Source organism: Jaculus jaculus, chromosome 13 (genome assembly GCF_020740685.1).
Source record: "Jaculus jaculus isolate mJacJac1 chromosome 13, mJacJac1.mat.Y.cur, whole genome shotgun sequence".
Classification (NCBI taxonomy): domain Eukaryota; kingdom Metazoa; phylum Chordata; class Mammalia; order Rodentia; family Dipodidae; genus Jaculus; species Jaculus jaculus.
Window position 1 is genome coordinate 57,203,413 of NC_059114.1, and position 17,603 is coordinate 57,221,015.

Genomic DNA, 17,603 nt, shown 5'->3' on the forward strand with positions numbered 1-17,603 from the left:
GGCTAGAAAAGATACTATAGGGCATGACATCTCCAAAAATGAATAATTCATCTCAAACTGAGCAAGGAGGATTTTAATCTGTGGTAATGCTACCAAAAGCCAGTTGTGCATCAAAAGGGGGTTGTAAGGTGTTAAAGGAAGCTTTTACCATCAAAAAGGGGAAAATTCATTCAAGAAGCTTGGATACAGGGTCCAGTTGTCTTAACGATCAAAGAAAGGACAGGTTGTCATCTCATTGTTGAAAGTGTTATTAGTGGGAGAGCTCTTGATCTGAATTTCTGCAATCATAAAGAATATCAAACTTGAACATTGGTAGAAAGGGGACCTTAAGGGGTGGGCCTGGTGTGTGTGCTTATGTACAAGATATACAAAACAAAGAACAGATAGAATGAGAAAGTTCCCATTTGAGATTGCAGAGTTCTGTCAATTAACTTCCCATTAGTAGGTCAAACTATAGAGACAAAATGTACAGCAGGAACAGGGTTTACTTCCCCTTAATGATCCAGAGATTGAAATGCATGAGGGCAGAGAAAGCAGGGCAGAAACAGAAAGCTGGCATTAGATGATCACCTCTGCTGAAAGAAAGTCTTGGCGGGGATCAGGGAGCACCAACTGTGGCCTGGATAACCAAAACATAAAATATTAAAATAACTTCCAGACCTGCCCATAGTGACCCCCTTCCTGCAGCCAAGGCTCCATGTCCTAAAAGTTTCTTAACTTTCGCAAACAGTGCCACCAACTGGGGAGTAAATATGCAATGTGACGGTATGGGGGATATTTTATATTTAATCAGTCACTTTGGGAAATATAAATTCTCCTGCCTTCCTTCCCTCTGTCCTCTAATTTTGTCTATGTACAATATTTTATCATAGCATGAACTGTTGTCAAAATACTAATACATTTTTAAAAATTGGATTATGGCCTAAATTAAAAGAGCAATCATAGAAACTGCAAGTACATAAAACAATATAAATTTATTTTTGAAGATAAATTATATTAGACTGTTGTTTACATAAGTGGATATTAAATATGATAGTTGAAGAGTTGAAAAAATTTACCAAAGAAGATTGAATTAGATACAAAATAAATTACTAATGAGTACATGTACTAGTGAAATTTTCAAATTGTTTGCTCAAGATTTTTTGTCTAATTACCTTCATGCTTTCGTTAGAATATCTTGCAAATGAAATCCAAATGCGTGCAAAACCTTGTGCATCTGCCTTATGTGGATCCTGGGGAGACTACTGGTATCTATTTTCGATAGAATTTACATTTTACCACTATTACTAATGAGTACATGTACTAGTGAAATTTTCAAATTGTTTGCTCAAGACTTTTTGTCTAATTACCTTCATGCTTTCGTTAGATATCTTGCACTTTTTACTTTATGTTAGTAGAATTTCATATATCCCAAATTCAATTTATTGAAAGCATAATATCAATAAAATTCATTTTTGCTGTTAATTTTATTTATTTTTATTCAATAGAGAGTGAGAGAGAGAAAGAGGCTCATAGAAAGAGGGGAGAGACAATAGGTACACCAGGCCCCTAGCCACTGCAAACAAACTTCAGAGATATATACTACTTATGCATCTGGTTTTATGTGGGTACTAGGAATTTGAACTAGGGTCCTTAGGCTTTGCAGGCAAACACTTTAACCACTTAGCCATATCTCCAGCCCTAAAATTTGTTTTCAAATGTGGCTGTTTGATCATCAGAACTTATTATTTTATGGTTATTATTTTGTCATGCATTGTTTAAAAACCTTTGCATATGCTAAGGCTTAGAATATATTTTTGCATGAGTACTTTGACAAACTTTGTAGATTAACTTTTCTTTATTTTCTTTTTACATTTTATTTATTTATTTATTTATTTATTTATTTATTTGTTTGTTTGTTTGTTTGAGAGAGTCATGGACAGACAGACAGAGAGAACAGACATGCCAGGGACTTCAAGCACTACAAATGAACTCCAGACACATGCACCACCTTGAACATCTGGCTCACGTTGGTCCTGGAGAATCGAACCTGGGTCCTTTGGCTTTACTGGCAAACACCTTGACTGCTAAGCCATCCCTCTAGCCCTTAACTTTTATTTTCAATCTAAGTTCTAACTTAAATAATATTTATAATTGATATGAGAAAAAGGCTGCTGTTTTTCTTCCCACTTTTCAATATTTTTGCAGCATTTATATAAACATAAAATTACCTAGTGAATAATTTGGCACATTTGTAGAAAAACAACTGCTGCAGTCAGGTTAACATTGCTGGCAGAAAACATACAAGCAAGAATTTGTGGGAGAAAAGGGTTTATTTTGTCTTATAGACATGAGGGGAATCTTCATGATGGCAGGGAAAAACGATGACATGAACAGAGGGTGGACATCACCTCCTGTGACCAACATCAGATGGACAACAGCAACAGAAGAGTATGCTGTAAGCTGACAAGGGGAAGATAGCTATAATACCTATAAATCTCCCCCAACAATATACTGCCTCAAGGAGGTGTCAACTCCCCAATGGCCATCAGCTGGGGACCCAAACATTCAGAACACATAAGTATATGTGGAACACCTGAATCAAACCATCATGGTAACTATATATTTTCCTAATATTTAAATTTTAATTTTGTTATATTTGATTTATTTTTATAATCATAACAACGTATGTTGGTTGTAACATATAAAACTTTATGAAAAATCCAAATTACTCAATTTTGTCCTTTTTAAGATCACTTTAAGGACTATTAATACTTTGTGTTCATAAACATTTTATTAATTTCTTTATTGGTAAGCAGAGAGAGATAGAGAGAAGAGAGACAGATAGAGAGAAGGGGTGTGCCAGGGCCTTCAGCCACTGCAAGCGATCCCCAGATGCATGAACTGCTGCATATATTGGGTACTGGAGAATTGAACCCAGGCCTTTAGGCTTTGCAGGCAAGCACCTTAACCACTAAACAATTGATAAAGCCACATGTTATTTTTATGATAACTAAATGTACCAATGTGTTTATTGAAACTATACTGAATCTGAAATCAACTTGAAGAATATTGATTCTTTATATTGACTTTCTTTTATTTGAGAGAGAAAAGTCAAAAATGAGGCAAGGGCAGATAGAGAGAGAATGGGTGCACCAGGGCTTTTAGCTGCTATGAACAAATTTAAGATGCATTTCCTATCTTGTGCATCTGGCTTACATGGGTTCTAAGGAATTGAACCTGGGTCCTTTGGCTTTGTAGGCAAACACCTTAACCACTATTAAATCTCTCCAGCCCTCCATTGACTTTTTAAGTCCATGTTCAGATCATAGTTTTCAATTATTTTCTCCTTCTTTAATTTTTTCAGTGATTTGGTATTTTAATTTTTTAGGTCTTTCGCCACTTTTGTGTAATTTGTCACCACTTCATACTTAAATTTTTTTCCAATGTTTCCTCTATAGTATAAGAATTATCATTTGTTTTCATGTTAGATATAATGTTCAACTTTTCTTAATTTAACTATTAGTTTTGTGATGTGTGTTAAATATTGATTTTCTTTTTAACTTTCTAGGTGCAAAATCTAACCATAAGCAAGGGACAAACCTAAGTTCCATAGTGAAGTTAACTGAATAAAGAGATGTTTAGGCAAAATCAATCTAGCACCATATCTGAGTCTACTAAATACTAGGAGAATAACATATAGCAGTATCCCATGCCAATTTATCTGCAGGTATTCAACAGTATGAGCAACAATACTATAAGTTACATGCATAAATGTCATTTTTTTTTTTGTGGATCCTATGATATTGAAATACAAAACAGTTTATTTTTAAATGAACCCAAGCTGTAATTTTAAGCAGCAGGTATTATCTTTAAATGTTTATTCATTCAATTTAATTCACTTATATACTTGAGAGAAAGAGAAAAAAAGTGGGGGGAGAGAAAAGGAGAGAGAGAGAATGATTATGGTCAGACAGGGCCGACTGTGGCAGCAGCAGTAAATGAATGAAGTCACTTGTACCACATGTGTGTCTTGCCTTTACTTGAGTACTAGAGAATCAGTCCCAGGCCACCAGGCTTTGACAGAAAGCACTAGTAGCCACTGCACCGTCTCTCCAGCACAATTTTAAATGCTTAAATACCTGCTGTAGTCAGGTTTGAATCCCTGGTAGAAATCACCTGACCAAGAGCAGCTTGTGGGAAAAAGAAGTTTATTTTGGCTTATAGGCTCAAGGGGAAGCTTCACCATGTGCCAGGGGAAATGATGGCATGAGCAGAAGGTGACATCACCCCCTGGCCAACATAAGGTGGACAATAGCAACAGGACAGCGAGACAAAAACTAGCATGGCGAAACTGGCTGTAACACCCATAAGCCCATCCCCACCAATACATTTCCCCCAGGAGGCATTAATTCCCAAATCTCTAGCAGCTGGGAATCTAGCATTCAGAACACCTATGTTTTCAGGGGACACCTGAATCAAATAACCACATTCCACACCTGGCCCCCATAAACTGATAACCATACATGATGTAAAATGCAATGCATTCGTCTAACTTTAAAAGTCCCCATAGTTTTTATCAAATCCAGTGATGTTCATATAGCTCCATAGTCCAAGATCTTTTAACTGAGCCATAATACCAAAAATTAACCTCAAAATACCCATAATGGTGCTGAATAAACATTCACACTGCAGAAGATGACATTGGGTATAGCAAAGAAACATTTAGTCAATATAAGATTTAAAACAACCAGGGAAAACATCAAACTGTAACTCCAAGTTCAACAACTCTAGCCAGTGACAAATCTCCAATACTGATAATTCTAATCAGCAACAAGTCTCTGGCACTGCAATTCCACCCCTCCAGCTAGGCTACTCACAGTCCTGGAAAACATCATTGGGGCCGGCAGCTCTCCTTAGCAGTCATCTCATAGTTCTGGTATCTCCACTGGGTCTCCACTGCAATCCATGGCTCATCCTCATGGTTCCATGGGATCTCCACGCAGGCATCCAACAAAACCTGCTTCACACTGCCCATGGCCATTTCCAAAACACAAGACCATGTTGCAAACTCAATCACCCTCTCTTTCCTGCATTTCTTATACTCCACAAAACCAGGTAGGGTGCCAATTTGTTAATCCCGGGGGGAATAAAGCAGACTTTGAAGAACAGGACTCCTTGAGCATTCAGGCCCCTTCAAAAGAGTCTACATTCTTTATTGCCACAGTATAGATAAGCATGCCCAATCTCAAAGGTTGTAATCTCTCAATTGCAGCTGAACGGGGAAGAGTTCACCAAAAGATTTTTCTTTCTGTGACATATCCATCTGCTCACACCAGTTCATTTGTATGCAAAGAAACCCTGCACAACTCTCAGGACACAGGCAAACAAACTGCTAGCCCAGTCCAAGCAAAGTTGTTTCTCATCTCATAAGCCAAACCTCACAGTCCATAGTTCTTACTGCATTCATGTCTTTCTAGTCTGACCATACTAGTCCATCCAGCTGTACTTACAGCATTGCAAGGTGTCTCTTAGGCCAAGTTTTCAAATCCTTCCACATTCCTCTTAAAAATCAGCTCCAAAAGGCCAAAGCCACAGGGTTAAGTGTCTAGCAGCAACCCCACTCCTCAGTACTACTTTACTGTTGCTGTCAGGTTTGAATTGCTGGTAGAAATCACCTGACTAAGAGCAGCATGTGGGAACAAGAGTTTTATTTTGGCTTATAGGCTTAAAGGGAAGCTCCACAATGCCAGGGGAAATGATGGCATGAGCAGAAGGTGGACATCACCTCCTGGCCAATATAAGGTGAAGAATAGCAACAGGAGAGGGTGCCAAGCACTGGCATGGGGAACCTTATAACACCCATAAGCTTGACCCCAACTATGCACTCCCTCCAGGAAGCATTAATTCCCAAATCTCTATCAGCTAGGAACCTAGCATTCAGAACACCTAATTTTATCAGGGGGAGGACACCTGAATCAAACCACCACGATACCTCCAACATAAAAATCAGATTATAGGATGGAGTGATGGCTTAATGGTTAAGGTCCTTGTCTGCAAAGCCAAAAGACCCAGGTTTGATCCCCCAGGGCCCACTTAACACTTAAGCCAGATGCACAAGGGGGACCCACACATCTAAAGTTCATTTGCAGTGGCTGAAGGCCCTGGCATACCTATTCTCTCTCTCTCTCAAATAAATAAATAAACATAAAATAACTTTTAAAAGTCAGATTACCCTTCCCCTGAATTGTATAGATTGTTTGAAAATTATATGTCAATGGTAGCAATGTAAAAGTTTTGGTTAATATTTTCAATGAATTGGTAAAATCTAGAACCTATTAAAATGAGATATGGACTACTGTGTATGAAATTTCTATCAATGGAGAATGGCAAGCATGCTTCTTTTTTTGTCAGAGGTTGTTTTATTTTATTTATTGACAACTTCCATTATAGTAAACAATATCCCATAGTAATTCTCTCCTCCCACACTTTACCATTTGAAACTCTGCTCTCCATGATATCCCCTCCACTTCTCAATCAGTCTCTCGTATACGTTGATGTTATTATCTTTTCCTCCTATTATGATGGCTTGTGTAAGTAGTGTCAGGCACTGTGAGGGCATGGATATCCAGGTCATTTTGTGTCTAGAGGAGCACATTGTAAGGAGTTCTACCCTTCCATTGACTCTTACATTCTTTTCACCACCTCTTCCACAGTGGACCCTGAGACTTGGAAGATGTGATGGAAATATTTCAGTGCTGAGCACTCCTGTCACTTCTTCTCAGTACCTTCTGAGTCATCGCAAGGTCGCTGCCATCTGAAAAGAGAAGGATCTCTAACCAAAAGTGAGAGTAGCATTAATATATGGGTATGAACATTAACAGAAGTGCTTACTGGGAACTTTGGTGAACACAGTACTTACACTTAACCAGACACAGGCAGACATTATACCCCTAGGGCTCATGACTACTCCTGTTGTAGGTCTTCAGTATAAGAGATGCATTCCCTCCCATGGACTGGGCCTCCAGTCCAATTAGAGAGCAGTTAGTTTTCCCCATAATAGACAGGCCACCATTGCACCCATTGGCTCATTTGTCCTGGCTGGCCAAATTACAGCTTTCAGTGTCCACTGTTGAGTATCTTCACTGGTGATTTCTCTCTCTCCCATTGAACTGCATGTAGCATAGCTTTTTCTAGCTTTCTGTCAGCTTATCTACATGGAAGAGGTTTTCAGCTCAGCTCCAGCAGGATTTCTCAGTGACCTTGCAGCCCAAGTATGTGGAGACTTTAGCAACAGGGTCTTATCATCTATTCCTGGTGGTAAACCAAGGGTCATCACTGGCACTGAAAATTTTCTAGTAACAATCTATGGCTTCTGAGTGTTCCATTATCCAAAAAAGTAGGTTTCCATATGACTTATTTATATACTCTTAAATTTTGATTAGCTCTGCCTGTTTACTCAATCTCTTTCCTCACTCAGGCCTTTTCACTCTCATTAATCTGTTCTTCTACTTATATATATGCAACACCACCCTTTTAAGACCCCTTCCCTGCCTTTTTCTTCCCTTTATATCACCTTTCTACTTTACTGGCCTCTGATATTAAGTTTTATTCCTACCCACATAGAAGTCCAATCATTTGTAATTAGAATCCACATATGGGAGAGAGAGAGAGAGACAGAGAAAGAGAGAGAGAGCGAGCATATGATGTTTGGCTTTTTGGACATGGGTTACCTCACTATGTTTAATCCTTTCCAGATCCATCCATTTTCCCGAAAATTTCATTTTTCTTTACTACTGAGTAGAACTCCATTGTATAAATGTGCCATATCTTCATAATCTACTCATCAGTTGTGGTACATCTAGGCTGGTTCCATTTCCTACCTATTGTTAATAGAGTGGCAGTAAACATGGTTGAGCAAGTATCTCTAAGGTAGTAAGACGAGTCCTTAGGATATATGCCTAGGAGTGATATAGCTGGGCCATATGGCATATCTATTTTTAGCTCTCTCAGGAACCTCCACACTGACGTCCACCATGGCTGGAACAGATTGCATTCCCACCAACAGTGTAGAAGGGTTCATCTTTTTCCATATTCTCGCCAGCATTTATGGTCATTGGTTTTCATGATGGTAGCCATTCCTCAGGAGTGAGATGGAGTGTAGTTTTAATCTGCATTTCCCTGATGACTAAGTATGTAGAACACTTTTTTAAATGTTCATGTGCCATCTGTATTTCTTCTTTTGAGAACTCTTTATTTAGTTCCATAGCTGTGGTGGTTTGATTCAGGTGTCCCCCATAAACTTAGGTGTTCTGAATACTAGGTTCCCAGATGATGGATATTTGGGAATTAACACCTCCTGGAGGGTGTGTATTGTTGGGGGCGGGCTTATGGGCTTTATAGCCAGTTTCCCCATGCCAGTGTTGGGCACACTCTCCTGTTGCTATGGTCCACCTTATATTGGCCAGGGGGTCATGTCCACCCTCTGCTCATGCCACCGTTTTCCCCTGCCATCGTGAAGCTTCCCCTCGAGCCTGTTAGCCAAATAAACCTCTTTTTCCCAGAAGCTGCTCTTTGTTGGGTGATTTCTAACAGCAATACAAACCGGACTGCAACAGTAAAGTGGTACCAAGGAGTGGGATTGCTGCTAGACACCTGACTATGTGGCTTCAGCCTTTTGTAGCTGATTTTCAAGAGGAAAGTGGAAGGAGTTGCAACCTTGGCCTAAGAGGTGCCTTGCAGTGCTGTAAGTACAGCTTAATGGACTATTCTGGTCTGAGCTCTAAGACCTGAATGCAGTAAGAAGTATGGACTGAGGTTTGGCTTATGAGGGTGAGAAAGAGCTGTGCCTGGACTGGGCTAGCAGTTTGTGTGAGAAGCTTGCTCTTGTGCCCGTGTCCTGAGAAGTTGTGCAGGGTTGCTTAGCGTAGAAATGAACTGGTGTGTGCAGAGGGATATGGCACAGAAAGGAAAATCTTTGGGTGAACTGCTGCCCGTTCAGCTGCAACTGAGAGATTACAACCTTTGAGACTGGGCTAGCTGACCTGCGCTGGGGCAACAGGAAGAATGTCAACTCTTTAGAAGGGGCCTGAATGATCAATTAGTGTCCTGTTCTTCAAAGTCTGCTTTATTCCCCCACTGGATTAACAAATTGGCACCTACCTGGTATCGTGGAGTATAAAATGCTGGAAAGAGGGTCATTGAGTTTGCAACACGGTCTTGTGTTTTGGAAATGGCCATGGGAAGTGTGAAGCAGGTTTGCTGTTTGCCTGCATAGAGACCCCATGGAGCCATGAGGATGAACCGTGGCTTGCAGTAGAGACCCAGTGGAGATGCCGGGACCATGAGATGGCTGCCGAGGAGCTGCTGGCCCCAATAAAGTTTTCCAGGACTGTGAGAAGCCTAGCTGGAGGGGTGGAATTGGAATGCCAGAGACTTGTTGCTGGTTAGAATTATCAGACTTGAAGATTTGTCACTGGCTAGAGTTGCTGGACTTGAAGCTACAGATTTTGATATTTGCTCTGGTTGTTTTAAATCTTGTATTGGTTGAATGTTTCTTTGCTATGCCCAATGCCATCTTTTGCAGTGTGAATATTTATTCTGTGCCATTATGGGTTTTTTGAGGTTATGTTTTGGTATTTCGGCTCAGTTAAAAGATCTTGGACTATGGGGATGTATGAACATCATTGGGATTGATAAAAACTATGGGACTTTTAAAATGAGATGAATGCATTGCATTTTACATCATGTATGATTACCAGTTTATGGGGGTCAGGGGCGGAATATGGTGGTTTGATTCAAGTGTCCCCCATAAACTTAGGTGTTCTGAATACTAGGTTCCCAGCTGATGGATATTTGGGAATTAATGCCTCCTGGAGGGTGTGTATTGTTGGGGGCGGGCTTATGGGCTTTATAGCCAGTTTCCCCATGCCAGTGTTGGGCACACTCTCCTGTTGCTATGGTCCACCTTATGTTGGCCAGGGGGTGATGTCCACCCTCTGCTCATGCCACCGTTTCCCCCTGCCATCGTGAAGCTTCCCCTCGAGCCTGTAAGCCAAATAAACCTCTTTTTCCCAGAAGCTGCTCTTGGTTGGGTGATTTCTAACAGCAATACATACCGGACTGCAACAATAGCCATTTTTTGTTTGTTTTCTGGTTTTTCAAGATGGGGTCTCACTGTAGTCCAGGGTGACCTGGAATTCATTCTGTAGTCTCAGGGTGGCCTACAAATCATGGTGATCCTTCTACAGGAACGTTGTGATTAAAGGTGTGCACCACCATGCTCCATAACCCAGTTTATAATCAGGTTGTTTGATTTCTTATTATTTCATTCATTCTGTTCTTTGTATACCCTATATATTAATCCTTTATCTGATGTATAGCTGGCAAAGATTTTCTCTGATTCTGTAGGTGGCCACTTTGCTCCATTCACAGTGTCCTTTTCTGTACAAAATCTTTGTAATTTCATGAGGTCTTAGCAGTTGATCTGTGATTTTGTTTCCTGAGCAATTGGGGTTATATTCAGAAAGTCTTTGCCAATACCAATATGTTGAAAGGTTTTCTCTACTTTTTCCTCTAGCAGTTTTAGAGTTTCTGGTCTGATATTAAGGTCTTTGATACATTTGGACATAATTCTTTTACATGGAGAGAAATAAGGATTTATTTTCATCCTTCCATAGATACATAGCTGGTTTTCTCTGCACTACTTGCTGAAGAGGCTGTCTTATCTCCAATGAGTATTATTGGCATTTTTATCAAATATTATGTGGCTATATCTACCCAGACTTACATCTGTGTCCTCTCTTCTGTTCCATTGATCTACATGTCTGTTTTTGTGCCAGTACCATGATGTTTTTGTTACTATATTTTTGTAGTATAGGTTAAAATCAGGTATGATGATACTACCAGCCTTATTTTTTTTGCTTAAAGTTGTGTTAGATATTCTAGGATGTTTGCTTCCAAATGAATTTTTGGGTTTATTTTTTTATTTCCATGAAGACTACAATTGGAATTTTGATGGGGATTGCATTAAATGTGTAGATTGCTTTTGGTAAGATTACCATTTTTACAATATTGATTCTTCCAATCCAATAACAAGGGATGACTTTGCATTTCCTAGTGTCTTCTGTAATTTCTTGCTTGAGTGTTTTATTTTTAATGATTGGGGAAAAAGAAAATACATCAAAAGCCAAAGCTTCTGAAAGAACCACTTGTTCTTGCCTGTCTTGTGTCTCTCTTCAAACTTGAACTTGTCCTCCCATCTGGCCTTATGTTTCAACGCTGGGTCTCTGAAGACATCTTTGTTGAAAACAATTTTGTCCAAGGGGATGTCCATAGAGTATCTTGTGGGCATGAGATGATTGTAGTTTTAAATCTTCACAAAAGACTTAGTCTTTGATTTTTTGGCAATTGTTTTCTTGCCCATGGAAGCTGTCACTTTTTGTGGATAGCAGTCAATTCTAGCCACCAAAGCATGTCTATACGAATAGGTGGAAGTGCCACCATCAACATTATTCATGCTGATGGCTTTGCATATGGAGTAGTGTCCAGCCCATTTTCCTGGGTTTCATAAACTTGCCTGTTTTGACAGCAAGCCCAAATATACTTCAGTGCATTTACTCAGTCCTAGACAGGGCTTGATTTGGACAGTAAACTCTTCAATTCTAGTCATTTTCAAACCTCCTATTTTGTGTTTGAAAGAATAAAGGCTACAGTTTTGAAGAAACATAAAATATTTACTTAACTGATAAATTTTGTTGTGGTTTTAAAAAATCACCTAAAGTGAACATCTCATCTTTAAATGAGCCCACCACTCAAATTTCCACAGCATCTATTAATACCCAAATGTTTATCAATAGGCACAATTGGATTTTGTGTATGATTACAATCAGATAAGCAAATATTTCAAGCATGTTCTTTGTGTTATCACTGTTACTGAAGAAAAAGGGTTGTTGTTTTTTTTTTTCTTTTAAAGTTAGGATTTAAAAAACAAGATTCAGTGGCCATAATCATAATTCTTCATATAACTAAATCTCATCTTCAAGCTATAAAAATAAGTTTAGTAAATTGGGGACAAAAATACAACATGACACATTCATACTTGCCCACATATAGTATCTAAAAGTTCTTTTTGTAGATAGTGGAATGATCCTTAGCAGGAAGGGAAGATATTCATCAAAACATACAAAGTGTCTGCATGATGAGAGAAACACAATCAAGAAATCTCTTGTCTCACATAGCAACTTTAGCCTTTTTTACACCAGTTAAAAAAAAAAAAAAAAAGAGGCAGAAAGGTCAGAAATTCAAGGCCAGACTTTTTTTTGTTTGTTTGTTTTGTTTTTCGAAGTAGGGTTTCTCTCTAGCCCAGGCTGACCTGGAATTCACTCTGTAGCCTCAGGGTGGCCTTGAACTCACAGCAATACTCCTACCTCTGCCTCCCCAGTGCTGGGATAAAAGGAGTGCACCACCACGCTTGGATAAGGCCAGACTTTTATAAATAGTGAATTTGAAAAAAATACTAAAGCTACAAAAAAAACCCTGATATAATACTAATTAAACAAAATCAACAACAAAAGAACAGGAAACCAGTTGTGACACTAGTTAATAATATAACTTTGAAAAATGCTGAAAGAAAGCATGCATTATTTTCTCACCAAAAAATGCTGAAAGAAAGCATGCATTATTTTCTCACCAAAAAAAAAACCTGGATGGTATTTCTTAGATTAATAAACTAGACATTCCATAATATATAAATGTTTCATAATACCATTTTGTAGACATTAAACATATACAATTTTATCTTTCATTTTTAAAGCAATTGAAAAAAAATGAAGTGAATGTGAGTTTAGCATCTGTTAATGAACAAATTACTCTCTTTTCTGAACTAGTAATTACTTCAGTGTTTTAAAAGTCAACAAAAGCATTTGCCTTGACCAAGGTTCATTCCTTATTATCACTAAATAAACACAATAAGTAAATAAATGAGAAAAATGATAAAATAATAACAAAACTAAAATAAAGTCTACATAGTCTCAACCTGAAATGTAGACTTTGGGAATTCATTAAAATGTAATAAAATGTTCCACAATAGGTACAATAGGTATTTATAAAAATACAAAGACAGAAATAAATATTTAGATGTGCACAACTTCAGGCCTTATTTCTTCTGTAACATAAAATTTATTACTGCATTATTGTAGTTGTTATTGATAAAAGGACTAAATTTTAAATTAAAATATTATGTTTCTTGAGCAAACTATAATATTTATAAAAATAAGTTACTACTAACCTTTTTGGGAAATAACAAAGAAATTGATTATGTCTTTTCTTTAATAAAAATTTACTAGAAAATTCTATAAAAATGTGTCACTGCTGCTAGTGGCAATTTGAAGGTCATAGTAATTTCTGAAGGTCAGTTGTTGAGCCACAGTCCAGTGCTTTTGCTGTACACTGAGATCAACTGAGTGTTTTCTGTGCCTATTTCAATCAGGAGTTACCTTGTGAATAATCAAGAAATACTTCACACATACCTCTAAGTTCTACTTTCCTAATCCAATGGTGTGATAGGGTGCAGTCAACCATGATGATTCCACTTGGAACAGTTATTATCAGATAGAATGCATGATGGTCAGCTGAAAGGTGCCGGAACTTTAAAGGCATCAAATGTTCTTCCAAATATAATATGCTCGTTTTCATTTGTTATTTCTCAAAATAGATAATTTATACTCTACAGGTGAGTGCCTCAGGTCAAACACAAATAAATACAGTAAGAATATAAGACAGCAACTATTTCCCAAAGTTTGTATCATTCTCTTATTAGCCATGCATTATATAACTGATTTATTTTTAATATGGAAATGGTCTACAGTTCTCCATTATGGAATTAAGTAGCTTGGCCTTCTTTTCTACCCTTAGGGATCCAGAACCACTAATTAATGAAATTCTTATATATATATATATATATATATATATATATATATATATATATATATATATTTGTTTTATATATATATATAAATATATATATATATATGAATATATATATGTATGTGTGTGTATATATATATATATATATATATATATATATATAGTGAAGAAATGAGGAATGAGATCATAAATTTAAACCCCAGAAAAGGTTATCACAGCAGTACTAAACTTTAGTCTTATGTTTGTATGTTAAAGGTCTAATCTTTGTCAGTAGATAGTGAACTCTTTGTGATCAGTATAAGTTATCTAAAAGTTTTCAGTGGACTCAGCATTTATTGCTTATTCTTGGAGTTCATATAGAATTTCTGCTATGGTACTGGCACAAAATCAGACATGTAGATCAGTGGAAGAGAATAGAGGACCCAGATGTAAACCCCGGTAGCTATAGCCACCTGATATTTGATAAAAGTGCCAGAAATACTCATTGGAGAAAAGACAGCCTCTTCAGCAAATGGTGTTGGGAGAACTGGATATAGATCTGTAGAAAATAGATTCTTCTCTCTCTCCATGCACAAGAATTAAGTCCAAATGGATTAAAGACCTTAATATCAGACCTGAAACTCTGAAACTGCTAGCGGAAAAAGTAGGAGAAACCCTTCAAAATATTGGTCTTGGCAAAACTTTCTGAATACAACCCCAATTGCTTAGGCAATAAAACCACAGATTAACCACTGGGACCTCATGAAATTACAAAGACTTTGCACTGCAAAGGACACAGGCAACCTACAGAATGGGTAAAAATCTTCGCCAGCTATATATCTGATAGAGGATTAATATCTAGGATATACAAAGAACTCAAAAAGTTAGATAATAAGGAATCAAACAAGCCAATCAAAAAATGGGGTATGGAGCTAAACAGAGAGTTCTCAAAGGAAGAAATATGAATGGCATATAAGCATCTAAAAAATTGTTCTACGTCACTAGTCATCAGGGAAATGCAGATTAAAACTACATTGAGATTCCATCTCACTCCTGTCAGATTGGCAACCATCATGAAAACAAATGATCATAAATATTGGCAGGGATATGGAAAAAGAGGAACCCTTCTACACTGCTGGTGGGAATGCAATCTGGTCCAGCCATTGTGGAAAACAGTGTGAAGGTTCCTAAAACAGCTAAATATTGATCTTCCATATGACCCAGCTATAGCCCTCCTAGGCATATATCCTAAGGACTCATCTCATTTCCTTAGAAGTACATTCTCAACCATGTTTATTGCTGCTCAATTTATAATAGCTGGGAAATGGAACCAGCCTAGATGGCCCTCAACTGATGAGTGGATAATGAAGATGTGGCACATTTATACAATGGAGTTCTACTCAGCAGTAAAGAAAATTGAAGTTATGAAATTTGCAGAAAAATGGATGGATCTGGAGAGGATTATACTAAGTGAGGTAACCCAGGCCCAGAAAGCCAAGCGCCACATGTTCTCCCTCATATGTGGATCCTAGCTACAGATGATTGGGCTTCTGCGTAAGAAGGAAAATACTTAGTAGCAGAGGCCAGTAAGTTAAAAGGGAGATATAAAGGAAAGGAAGGGAGGTGGGTACGTAATAGGTTGGCATTGTATATATGTAAGTACAATAATTGAGATGGAGAGGTAATATGATGAAGAATGGAATTTTAAAGGGGAAAGTGTGGGGGAGGGGGAGGTATTACCATGGGATAATTTATATAATTATGGAAAATGTTAATAAAAATTGTGAAAATAAAAAAATAAATTAAAAAAGAATTTCTGCTTAAAAAAAACAGCCAACTTGAATATATCAAAAAAAAAAATTCTAGGTGTTAAAGCATAAAATAGAGCCGTTAGTACAAATCTCTGCTTTGGCAATTTTTTTTTATTTTAATCATTTCCTCTGTACAGGGTTCTCATGTGGGTCTGAAGCAGTCACATTGAAGCCAAATACCAGTACTTTGAGATGACAAAATATTATGCAAATGTATGAAACTAAACTTTGAAGGTCTCTTCTCTATTTATTCTGTATACAGGCTATTAAATAATGCATAGATAAATGCAGTAGGTAAGAAAAACCTTCCCAGTCTCTCAAAAAAAAAAAAAAAAAAAAAAAGCTCCAAGTTACTTTTTGTGGAGAGACAAACTGTCCTATATAGTTAAGTTCTCGGACTTAGAATCTTCTTGCTTTAGATTCCTTTATGGTAAATTGTAGGCATACACCAACATGTCTGGTCTGAAACTTGTTTTAAAAGGCAAGCATTGCATACTCCTTGTGGTAGTTTGAATGGATGACCCACAATAGTTTCAGGAGTTTAATAAAGTTTATAATCTCCAGCCACCTAGCTAGAGGAGGTGTCACTGTGGGTAGATCTCAGGGTCAAGTCCTCAGATGTGTTTGGGGGCTGATCTAAATTCCAACCTAAGAAAAGGTAAGACAAAATTGCTGAATACAGCATATACTGCCAAACAGAGAGATATCTAACTAGAATCTGGAAGAGAGAAAGTCCCCAGACAGTTTATCTAGTGCTGGGAAGTGCATCATGAGCTACTAAGGGAAAGTGGCCAACAGCATGCAGGGATCTAAGCTACTCAGAAGCAGCCAGCTTGACAAGAAGTACAAACCAGTGCAATGGTAGCACACAGCCTTGGTGGGTAACCAATAGCTTTATGATTGCCTAAGATAAAGATCTGCTCAGTGGAAAGGAATCCATATCTGGAAGTAGAAACCAAGTCATAATCCTATGGAGACAAATATTATGCTCTGCAATGTCAAGCCCCCACTAGTCTTTGGCAAAAGGAAGAGCTACATCCATCAAAACTCTCCCTAAATTAATAATGCTTATCCAACTTATCCTATGCTGACTTCACTCTCTATTGGAGAATATGTTTGCTTTCTCAGAAGGCAGCAAGACTCAAGGAGATGTATTTCAGCCAAGGCCCAGTTGAAGCCACACAGGAATTGGGGAGATAATCAGTACCAGGGTGAAGGAAACAGATACTGAGGATACATGACACATACCAAAGCAGAGATCCAGAGGCTCCTAGGAACACATATTGAAATAGACTTAAAACACATCCACCAAGGCTAAGGAAATTTTAAAGATGGGGCAGAAAGATTGTAAGGGCCACAGGTTAGGATGTCATTCCCAGAAGCATTACCTCCTCCTGATAATGGACTGTTGCTCCTACAACACATAACCCACAACCCCATGGAAACAATGGAAAGGATGCCTGAAGAAAGACTGAATGGTAGAATTGCAAACATTTTGAAAGGAGTTGACTGAAAGTAAGAAGCATAAAAAATATGTGGAGGGGGTCATGAAGTACGTATACTTCCCGAAGCCACTCTGAGACATGGCATGAGGCAGAGCTTGATGACCTTAATAAAGAGGCTAGAGAAGCCATTAGATGTACTGTGGTTTACATGGAGAAAGTAAGATTTTTTTTCAATATACCAGGGCTGTATTGGGGCTACTATGGAGTGCAGTTGGCTTGGAAAGAAAGCTTTCCCTAGCTACTCAACTAAACTGGATGGACAGAATTGGAAAATCTGAAGACTATCAGTCGTTGGTTATTATATTGGACTTTAATTGCAGATGTTTGATGTTTGCATGATGGTTTTTCAGTTTGCATTGATCCAGCCTCTCCTTGTTAGGCCTTATAGTAATTGGAAATGTTT

At 37.9% G+C, this 17,603-nt stretch overlaps 1 pseudogene; it reads right to left on the reverse strand.

The window, feature by feature from the left end:
* Window positions 1–558: 558 nt before the first annotated feature.
* The window catches only part of LOC101608851, a 111,988-nt pseudogene continuing 94,943 nt past the window's right edge, over window positions 559–17,603 (reverse strand).